A 10,642-nucleotide genomic window follows, 5' to 3' on the forward strand; every position below is an offset into this window, starting at 1 on the left:
GGAGCAAACCTAGAGAGAACAAACTTGTGAGTTACAAATAGAAGGGCTTTGAGGGTGTTGCTTTCAGGTTTACTGGGGGGGAGGATGGCAGAAGGAGGCCTAGGTAACATTGGATACCCTAGGCATTATTTTTTTTTCTCCTTCCCCACCCAGGTTTAAATCTGGGGACAATGGCACAAACTGGGGACTGAGGAGCTCATCCTGAGGGCTACGACGGCTCACCCTGAGCCAAGGGCCGTTGGGCAGGCCACCACGGGCAGAGGGCCATGACGGCTCGCCCCGAGCTGGGGGCTGAGGGCAGCCCATCCCGAGCAGGGCAACACCCCCCAGGAGCTGGCTGGTATACTCCCCATCCAATTGCCCCTACCCCAGTCTCTCCCAAGTTAGGTAGTAATTTACAAAATCATTGTTCCTGCATAGTATTCCATTGTGTGAATGTACCATAATTTCTCAATCCATTTGATTGTGGTTGGATATCTGGGCTGTTTCCATGTTCTTGTGATGGTGAATAAGGCTGCTATGAGCATTAGGGTACAAGTTTCAGTGCCTCCATTCTCATTCTTTTGTGGTATATTCCAAGCAGTGGAATTGCTAGGTCATATGGAATTTCTATATGCAGCTTTTTGAGGAAGTGAGTTTTTGGACCATTTTGATTCAGTGACTGGCATAATAAGAGTTGGTGTATCAGAGATAATGAGGTTGGTTCAGGATGGAGCAGGGTTCGGTGCTGTTGTATATAGAGTCACTATAAATTCCAAGTAACTCCATGGCACGTAACAGGTAACAACAACCACCAAGACTACTTGCTTTTTATTTATTTCTTTTGTCTTGAGTTACTTTTTGAAATATTTTTTGAAGTAAAAAAAGTAATACATTACTGGGATTTAAGAATTTATAGAAAAGTATAAAAAAGAAAATAAAAATATAAAATCACCTACAATCCCACGTCATAGAAACCAGGTATAATAAAAATAAAAGAGGCATGCTATTCTATTCTGAAAGTTTAAACAAAGATGTTGGTTGGGTTTTGTGTGTGTGTGTTTTAAAAAACACAGGGTTACTAATGAAATTATGCTCGGTTTTGAAGTAAAGTAGGAGACAATCTGGTAATGAAGGGGTGGGAGAGGCATTGAAGGTGGAGGAATAGTATGTAGAAGATTATAGCACCTTCTCCCTTTATTTGTATTTGTAAAAAATGGACAGTTATAACGTGTTGTCTAGTTAACTCTGACTCCAAGGAACATATATATGTACAACAGATCTAAACAAACCTTTCCTTATCATCTTCACAATTTCTGATGTGCTTAAACCCATAATTATAGTCACTGTTAGCTCACCTCACTGAGGGTCTTCCCATTCTCTGACCTTTAACATTCCCAAGCATGATGTCTACTTCAAGGCCTGGCATCTCTTGACAACATGCCCAAAGTATGTGAGACTAAGTCTTCATATCTTTGTCTCTAAGGAGTGCTTCACCAGTATTCCTTCCAAGGCAATTTTAGCTTTCCTCCGTCTCCCCTTTTTAAAATTAAAAAGAAGGTAAACATTTGAGAAAGGGCTTAGTATGTTCAGAGAACTGTTTAGTTCCACTAGACCCTATAGATAAGTGAAAAAGATAACATTGGAAAGATAGAGAAGACTTTCGTTCATAAAGGGAAGGAGTTGGGTTTCACTCTGGAGGGTTAACCTTAGTTATACTTTAGGAGAGGTAATGGATGATGGAGAACTTGATGTTGATCATTAATCTTTTAACTGGAAAATTGTAATTTAGGCCAATTACTGCACTTGCTTGTCCTTTCCTTCCCCATTGTTTTGTTATTGACATTTTGTTGCCAAGAAATAAAAATCCTTACAGGAAGGTGTTAGAAGGTAAGCTAATGACAAATAAGACTTCTTACAGATGGTCTACATAAAGTTGGCAAACAAAATGCAGATAAATAATCCTTGAGAATTGATGCCTTAGAGCTGTAGTGTTGGAGAAGAGTATGGAATATACCATGGACTACTAAGAGAAAGAACAGGTTCAACCTGGAGAGGATTAAACTGTGCTGCTCCTTGGAGGCAAGGATTCTGAAGCTTTGTCTGACATGTTTTGGACATATTCCAAGGAAGGACTAGTCGTTGGAGAGGGACATCATGCTTGGGAGGGTGGAGAGAAAGCACAGGAGAGGAAGACCCTCAATGAGATAGACTAATTCAGTGACTGGGGTAATGAGGAAGGTGTTTCAGAGACAATAAGATTGGCACAGGACAGAGCAGGTTTTAGGGCTGTTGTACATAGGGTCGCTATGAGTCACAGGTGATTCAGTGGCACATAACAATAACAACAACAACAAGCCCTTCTAGTAATAGTTTATATCTGGTACATTTTTAAAGAGTATTTATTTTTAGTATATTTAAAGATTATTCTGTAACAGTTAGAAGGGAAACAAAAAACCCCAAAACCAACACAAGTCTATTAGTTCTATTTTGTATTGTTGTTGTTACGTGCTGTCTAGTCATTTGCGACTCATATCGACCTTATGTACAACAGCCCTAAAGCCTGCTCTATCCTGTGCCAATCACATTGCCTCTGACACACCCATCCCGATTACCCCAGTCACTGAATCAATCCACCTCATAGCGGGTCTTCCCCTCCTGCACTGTCCCTCCACCCTACCAAGCATGATGTCTCTCTACAAGGACCTGTCTCTCCTTACATGTCCAAAGGCCCAGAATCCTTGCCTCCAAGGAGTAGCCTGGTTTAACCCTCTCCAGGATGAATCCACTTGTTTTTTTGGCAGTCCAGGGTACATTCAATACTCTATATGTTTTAAAAGTCTCTCTTGGGTAGTAGCTGATTACAATTAATAAATTGATTTTGATTATTATGTAAACTCTTGTTTCTGTTAGGTGACATTAAACCATTCCCACTCATAGCAACCTTAAATACAACTAAAAGCACCACTTGGCCTTGTATCATCTCCTCAGTCTTTATGTTTGAGCCCACTGTTGTATCCATGTCACTGAGGGTATTACTCTTTTTAACTGATCCTACTTTATCAAGTCTGCTGCTCTTTACCAAAGCCTGGTATTACTATTAACATGTTCAAAGTTCTGGAGATGAAGTCTTGTCCTCACTTCTAAAGAGAGCTTTGGCTATACTTTTTCCAAAATAATTTAATTTTTCTGGGAGTTCATGGTACATTCAATATTCTTTGCCAATGCCGTAGCTCAGAGGCATTAATTATAGCTTGGTCAGGTTCACTTCGTGATATCTTTACCTTTTAACATATTAAAGATGGATTTTGCAGATTTTCTCAATGTAATACATCATTTGTGAGCTACAGATTAGCAAATATCACCTTAAAAGGTATGAGTCAGCCAGTAGAAGGAAATTATGGTTTAGAAGTAAAAGAATATTCAAGACACCAAAGACACTGTGAGCATCTAGCTGGCTGAAATAAGGATATACTGAGAGATGTGTAGCCCATGATCAAACTCCTTCTAGATCTTTTTAAATTTTTTAAATTTTTTATTATTTTTGTGTGTGTGTACCGTCAAATCAGATCTGACTGGTACAGGAGGAGGCTGTCCCTCCTTCCCAGGCAGAGCATCTGGTGGATTCGAACCGTGCGCCTCTGGGATTATAGTTGCATCTCCTTGCCACTAGGCCACCAGAGCTCCCCTAGATTTTTTAAATTTTGTGTGTGTGTACTGTCAAATCAGATCTGACTGGTACAGGAGAAGATTGTACCTCCTTCTCCAGCAGAGAATCTGGTGGATTTGAACCGTGCACCTCTGGGCTTGCAGTACACCTTTTTGCCACTAGGCCACCAGAGCTCGCCTCCTTCTAGATTATTATCTACAAACTTAATCAAAACTTGCATTTGTACAAAAAGAAATAGGAAGTTGTCTTGTTTCCATTTTTAAAAAAAAATGTTTTTGAAGGGGAGCTCTGGTGGCCTAGTGGCAAGGAGCTGCAACTACAATCCCAGAGGTGTACGGTTCAAATCCACCAGATGCTCTGCCACGGAAGGAGGGGCAGTCTCCTCCTGTACCAGTCAGATCTGATTTGACGGTACACTTACACAAAAATAATAAAATTAAAAAAAATTAAAAAAAGAAAGAAAAGACAATTCTTTAAAAAAATGTTTTTGAGAAATTTAGACAAAGATTTTTCTCAAATTTGAGACATGATTTTGTGTCTTTATAGTATACTAGTTGTAATCCAATTGATTCGGATTATGACTACTCCACGTATGCACACCAAGACAAAACTAAACATACTACCACTGAGTTAATTCCAACTCACAGTATCCCTCTAGGACAAAGCCGAAATGCCTAATAGGGCTTCCAAGGTTGTAATCTTTACAGAAGCTAGTTGCCACATCTCCTCTCAGAGTGATTGGTGGGCTAAAATTGCTGTCTTTTCAGTGAGTGACCGAGTACTTAACCATCGTACTACCACAAAGGCTGTTTTCATATGTGCACAAAGGTTTTAAGCTGGTCTTTCATTTTTCATGAAAAAAAAAATACATTCAAACAGAAGAGATTCCCATTTTAAAACATGATTAGTTTGGTGTTTGGAAAAGAAAACCATCACATTTTAGCTCTCTAAATGTTTAATCTATTTTAATTACAGACATTTTAGATCAAAACAGAAGAAATTAAGTCTTGATATGGATATATCTGTGTTTCAGGGGCCCCTGAACAAATGAGCACGAACTTATCTTACTCAGGGTGAAGGTTGTGAATGTGGGTATTACAGTAGCCTCAGCTGCTCTTGAAATTATCTGTGTAATTTCTGCAAGCAGATAGTCTAGTGCAGTTATTTGGAGGTCATTGTGAAGGGCCAGATAAATATTTACTAAAAGCCAAAAAACTTGAATGCAAGGCCATAGACTATCTTGTTTTTGAACTTCAGTGCATTTCAAATGCTTGTGTAATGGACTCAGCATTTAAGTAAAATGTAGACATTCTTAACAACAGGAAAAAATATTGGAAAAGTGTCACATTTTGTAGAACGAGCAATAGGGGAAGTAACCATTATGATTTTTTTTTAATCTTCAAAATATAAATAGGCCTATGCTGGATTCAATATTTGTCTTGTTTTGTACTCTCAATCAGCTGGCTTTTCACTTCAGTAACTATTTATTGAACATTTTCTGGATATGTAGCAGGATATGACTCAGTCATTGCTCTTCAATATCATAAATCTGGGGAAATAAAACTAAATACTTTTATGTGAAATAGAGGAAAAATATGTTCAACTTTCATAATTTCATCAATAATATTTTATATTATTTTTCTATGCCCATCAGAGTGAAATACAGAGCTTTTATAAGTTAGTATTGATAATAGAAGGAGCTCTGATGGGTTAATGAGGTGTTGCTTTGTCTCTGGTGGTTTGAATCCAGCAGCTGCTCCATGGATGAAAGATAGATAGTTGCCCAAGAGGGGCCATTAATAGCTGGGACTCTTAGGAGCTCCAGTGACCTAGCTGTAGGAAACTGTTCTGTAATACCAAAGGGACTGGTTAAAATACACTAGCTGCTCCATGGGAGAACTCTGTGTGATGTATTGCCTCTGAAAACTTGCTGAGGGTCAGCTACAAGTCAGTTTAGACTCAACCGCAAACAAGAGTTAGAACTGATTCAAAGGCAGGGAGCTTGAGTTATTGATACTACTATTTATACCAAGTTGTACACTTCAAAACAGGTTCAATAAATATTAAATCCATATGGTGAGCAAATAATTATGCTTGACTATGTGAAGAGAGTGACATCAGAATTGAAGGAAGAATCGTAATCAACCTATGATACGTAGATGATACAACCTTGCATACTGAAATAGAAAATTGACTTAAAACAGTGATGAAGATCAAACACTTCAGTACAACATAAACAAAACAAAAATCTTCACTACAAGACCAATAAAATAATGATAAACAGATAAAAGTTTGTTAAGGATTTAATTGTATATGGATCCACAATCAAGCCAGCAGTCAAGAAATCAAATGACATATTGCACTTGGAAAATTTGCTACAAAAGATTTTCTCAAGTGTTCAAAGCAAAAAGATCATGTTAAGGACTAATAAGTACCTAACCCAAGACATGATATTTTCCATTGCTTCATATGAATGTGAAAGCTGAACAATGAATGAGTAAGTGAGCCCAAAGAATTGTGCCTTTGGTGGTGTTGGGGAAGAATATTGACTATGTCATGGACTGCTAGATGAACAAGTATCTGTCTAGGAAGAAATGAAACCAGAGTGCTCCTTAGAAACCAGGATAGAAAGACTTCATTTTGCATACTTTAGACATATCAGGAAGCAGTCAGTCCCTGGAAAAGGACATCAAGGTTGGTAAAATAGAGGGTAAGGAAAAAACTTTTAATGAAATAGACCCAGAGGGTAATAATGGATTCAAATAGGAAAGCCTGGAACAAACAGGGCAGTGTTTTTTTTTTCTGATGTGTAGAATCAAAATGAGTTAGAACTGACCCAACATTATATAACATAATAACAACATAAAGTTGTATAACCCACAACTCAAAATTTTCTAAATAGCTCCAACCAGGGGAGCTCTGGTGTCCTAGTGGCAAGAAGCTGCACTGCAATCCCAGAGATACATGGTACAAATCCACCAATTGCTCTGCTGGAGGAGGGGCAATTTCCTCCTGTACCAGTCAGATCCAATTTGATGGTACACACACACAAAAAATAATAGTTCAAACCAGCGATCAAACTCAGTTTGTTGCACTGTTAACCAAAAGAGTGTGCATATCCAACAGTTCAAACCTACTAGCCACTCCACAGAAGAAAGATGGGTAATCTCCTACTGTTAAGATTTACAGCCTTAGGAACAAAATGGCAGGATGATATGAGTTGGAATCAACTCAATGGCAGTAAGTTTGAGTTTCAATAAAATTATTCTTTTCTGCTGCAGAAATATTTCAAATAGTTATTCTTTAAGATCTTTTGGCAAAAGTAAAATGTGTTACTATATATTATTTTCTTTATATAGACATGCCAATTGTATACCCAAATAATAAAATTTTAAAACTGAAGGGATATCTGAAGACAGTCCAAACTCTATTTCGTGTGTGCGTGTGCGTGTGTGTACCGTCAAGTCAGATCTGACTGGTACATGAGGAGACTGTTCCTCCTTCTCCAGCAGAGCATCTGGTGGATTCAAACTGTATATCTCTGTGATTGCAGTGCAGCTTCTTGCCACTAGGCCACGAGAGCTCACCACCAAACTCTGCTTAACAGACCAGGAACTGGATCTGGAGAAGTGAATGATTTGCTATAAAATCATAGTTAGTAGAAGAGCTGTTCCTAATACTTTGGTTTCTTGGTTTAATAATTTTTCCGACCATGCTTAATTGCTTCCCCAAATCACAACTGGGAGAGATTTTGATGATTTACAGACAAGAAAATAAACCATGGATGATGATTTCTGCTTTGATTTTTAAAAGAGAAAGTTCTGTTTGCAAATTATTTAGGGATTCCATGGCTAACTAAAAGTCACTAAGTGACTCTAAGAGAGAAAAAAAAGAATTCAAATGCATTGTCTTTGTGTTAGAACCAATACAGCTGACCCTCCAGCCTTTTTTCAGAGGCTGGAAATCACACCAGAGGAGACTACCCATCTTTCTTTTATGGAGCAGCTGGTGGAGTCAAATCAACTGTCTTTGCGTTGACAATGTGATTCTCTACCCACAAGAGCACCAGAGCTCTCTTTAGGGAGATCTTTTTGCTTTCAACACTTGATTGCAGAAAGACCTGGCAATCTTCTTTTACAAAGATTAAATTAAGAAAACCTGTGAGGCGGTGCTAATCTGTCATGTATGGTCACTATGAGTAGAAATCTATGCACCTATCAATGACTTTTGACTTGATCTAGAAATGTAACATACAAACATAAAAATAACCAGGCCCTGAAATCATAAAACTCCTAAAAATTTCATATTACAATTCTTCTATTTCTCACTTGGACCCTTTTAACTACAGTATTTTCAGATAATGTTACAATGGCCAGTCTTTATCTTGAGTCTGGTGTACTCTTGTTTTAGACTCTCACATTGGTGTTTTCAGGATGTTGGCTTTATTTAATGGAGTGTCCAGGAGTTCAGTTTGTCCTACAATGCTGGTAATTTTGAACAATACAAAGCAAACTTTCTCTTTCATAATTGTTTCTTAGTCATGGCCTAATTTATAGAAATGTATTGACATATTGAAAGGGTCTTGTTCAGATGGTGAGTTTGTGTAATCTTGTCATTCTTGCAGTTAATCTACTAAATAATACTTAATAATGCTCTGGCATTGTTAAGTGCTATTGAGTTGCCTATGATTCATAGTGACCCTATGAATAGATCAGAACCTTGCATCATTCTCATGATTGCTGATGTAATTAAGTAGCTGCTAACCAAAATGTTGGCAGCTCCAATCCACCAGTAGCTAAAAGGGGGGGAGGGAGGATCTCTTGTCAATATTTACAACCTAGGAGGGGTACTTTAAATTGGAACCAATTGGAAGACAGTGCTGGTGTGTAATCCACTAAATATAATAGTATACATAGACTACATTAATCTCAATAACAAATAACCCTGTAGTTTCCGTAGCTTAATACGAACATTGGTTTTCCACTAGACATACATGACCAGTGTGGGTCAATAAAGTGTTCTCAATTACAAGGAACCCAAGATAATGGAGCCTGTTCAAACTTGTGGCTGGATTTTCTACAAAACTTGGACTTCTCTGTTACCATGGCAAGGAAAGAGATAGCTCTTATGTAATACTGACTTTTCAGTGCTTTGTATAATAAGTGACACACATCAATTCTACTGTAGCTCACTGACCAGAGCTAAAAACATGGCCCCTTCCAACAACAAAAGGACTGGGAAATATGAGGGACAAAATGATGTTTGTGCAGCACCAACATCTCTGCCATACACGTCAAAGGTGCCAAACTTCTCTGCATCCCTTTCGTCCTTAGCTGTCGACATAGTTGCATCTTCTCAAAACCAGTCATAATCATATTTTTAGAAAATCTTATGGACAAGTAAGCATCTCTTTATTCCTCTGTGGGGTCATGGCCTTGGATCATGGCCTTGCTTTTACTGAGCACAAGAAGCATCTAAGTAGGTGCTACAGTGTTCACAAGCTCTATCTAAGCTGTTGCAGGAGCAGGAATAAAAGCCATGGGCTGTATCCACTGGGTCTCCATCAAGGTGGGTGAGAGTGGACTCTCACAAAGGCAACGATACCCAGCTTTGGGGGGGGGCAGAGAGAAGAATGATAGAATTTAGGAAGGCTCTCCATCTGATTCAAAGTCTCTGCAATTATGATGTTCAGCTTCAGAAGACGACTTGAAAAAAGAATAGCCAAGGAACTGGTACTGGAGTAAGCCAAGAAAGACTAGGAAAAGGAAAGCTACTCGATTAAGGCAAAGAGCTGGACCAGGAGAGGACATTTGCCAAAAAGCAGCTAACTAGAATGGTTGTCCAAGAGGCTCAGCAGCTGGAACATCCTAACACCAAACACATGGTGAGGCAGCGGGACCACCACTCGTCAGCTTGCTGTACTGTGGTGGCTTACAAATTGCTGGAATGCTAAAAGCCATGCCACTGGAACTTCAAATACCAGCAGGGTCACCCATGGTGGACAGGTTGCAGCAAATTTGTCAGACTAAGAAGAAGGATTTGCCTTCTACTTATGAAATAGCAGACCCTCAAAGATTCTATGAATAACAGAAGAACATCGTACTGGGAGATGAAGTCTTCAGGTTGGAAGGGACCTGAAATTTGACAAGGGAAATAAGTCTCCTCAAAGTAGAGTCTACTTGAATGATGCAGTTTTCTAAAGCTTTCACCCAATGAAGGACCTTCATTTGTTGATGTGTCAAGACTCACAATGAGAAGAAACAGCTGCACATCTCCATTAAAAAGACATCATGATTACAAAGGTAGAGGGTCAGTGAAAGACAGGAAGAATCTCAACAAGATGGATTGCCAGGGATTGCAACAAGGGGCTTGAGCACAGTGGAAACTGTGTGGATGGAACAGGATGAGGAAAAGCACGAATTGTTGTTCACAGGGTTGTTGTGGGTCAACAGTATCTAATAATAACAAGAAGCTGGAAGAGAAAGTGGGCTGATAAACAGGATGAGTTATACAGAAAGAACAATTGGCTAGACTGGCAGGGTTCAGAATTTTACAAAGTCACCATTAAGCAATATCAGAAAGCTCTTGAAGGACTTGAAGTGGTATGACTATCAACCAATCTCTGGTGACCTGCAGGCCCCAATCCTCCAGCATTACTACCATTAACACCCATCAGCCCCTCAGCTGCTCTAGTCTCCTCATCCTGTGCATGCACTGTGTCAACCAGGCCAAACAGAGCATGCTTGAAAAAGGAGAATAATACCAAATTTAAAAATGGGCAAAACGTCACCCACATTAATTCCAGAGGTAATACATTTCTTTTTTTCCTAATAATAACCTATTTAAAGAGAAGAACATTCAAAAGAGGCACCCAAGAGCTCATTAAATGGAAACAAATCACAATTTATTGGTAAGTTTGCAAAGACAAGACTGAGGTCAGAGATCAGTCATCAAAAGAACAGCTTGACAATGTCAGGAAAGCCCCTGTACAGA

The 10,642-nt window shown here is 38.9% G+C and overlaps 1 pseudogene; it reads right to left on the minus strand.

Annotated features, from left to right (window-relative positions):
* Positions 1–8,992, minus strand: part of LOC102862975 — a 33,747-nt pseudogene extending 24,755 nt beyond the window's left edge.
* Between the last annotated feature and the right edge of the window lie 1,650 nt (positions 8,993–10,642).

Source organism: Elephantulus edwardii, unplaced genomic scaffold, assembly GCF_000299155.1.
Source record: "Elephantulus edwardii isolate Elephantulus edwardi_28Jun2011 unplaced genomic scaffold, EleEdw1.0 scaffold00075, whole genome shotgun sequence".
Lineage (NCBI taxonomy): Eukaryota > Metazoa > Chordata > Mammalia > Macroscelidea > Macroscelididae > Elephantulus > Elephantulus edwardii.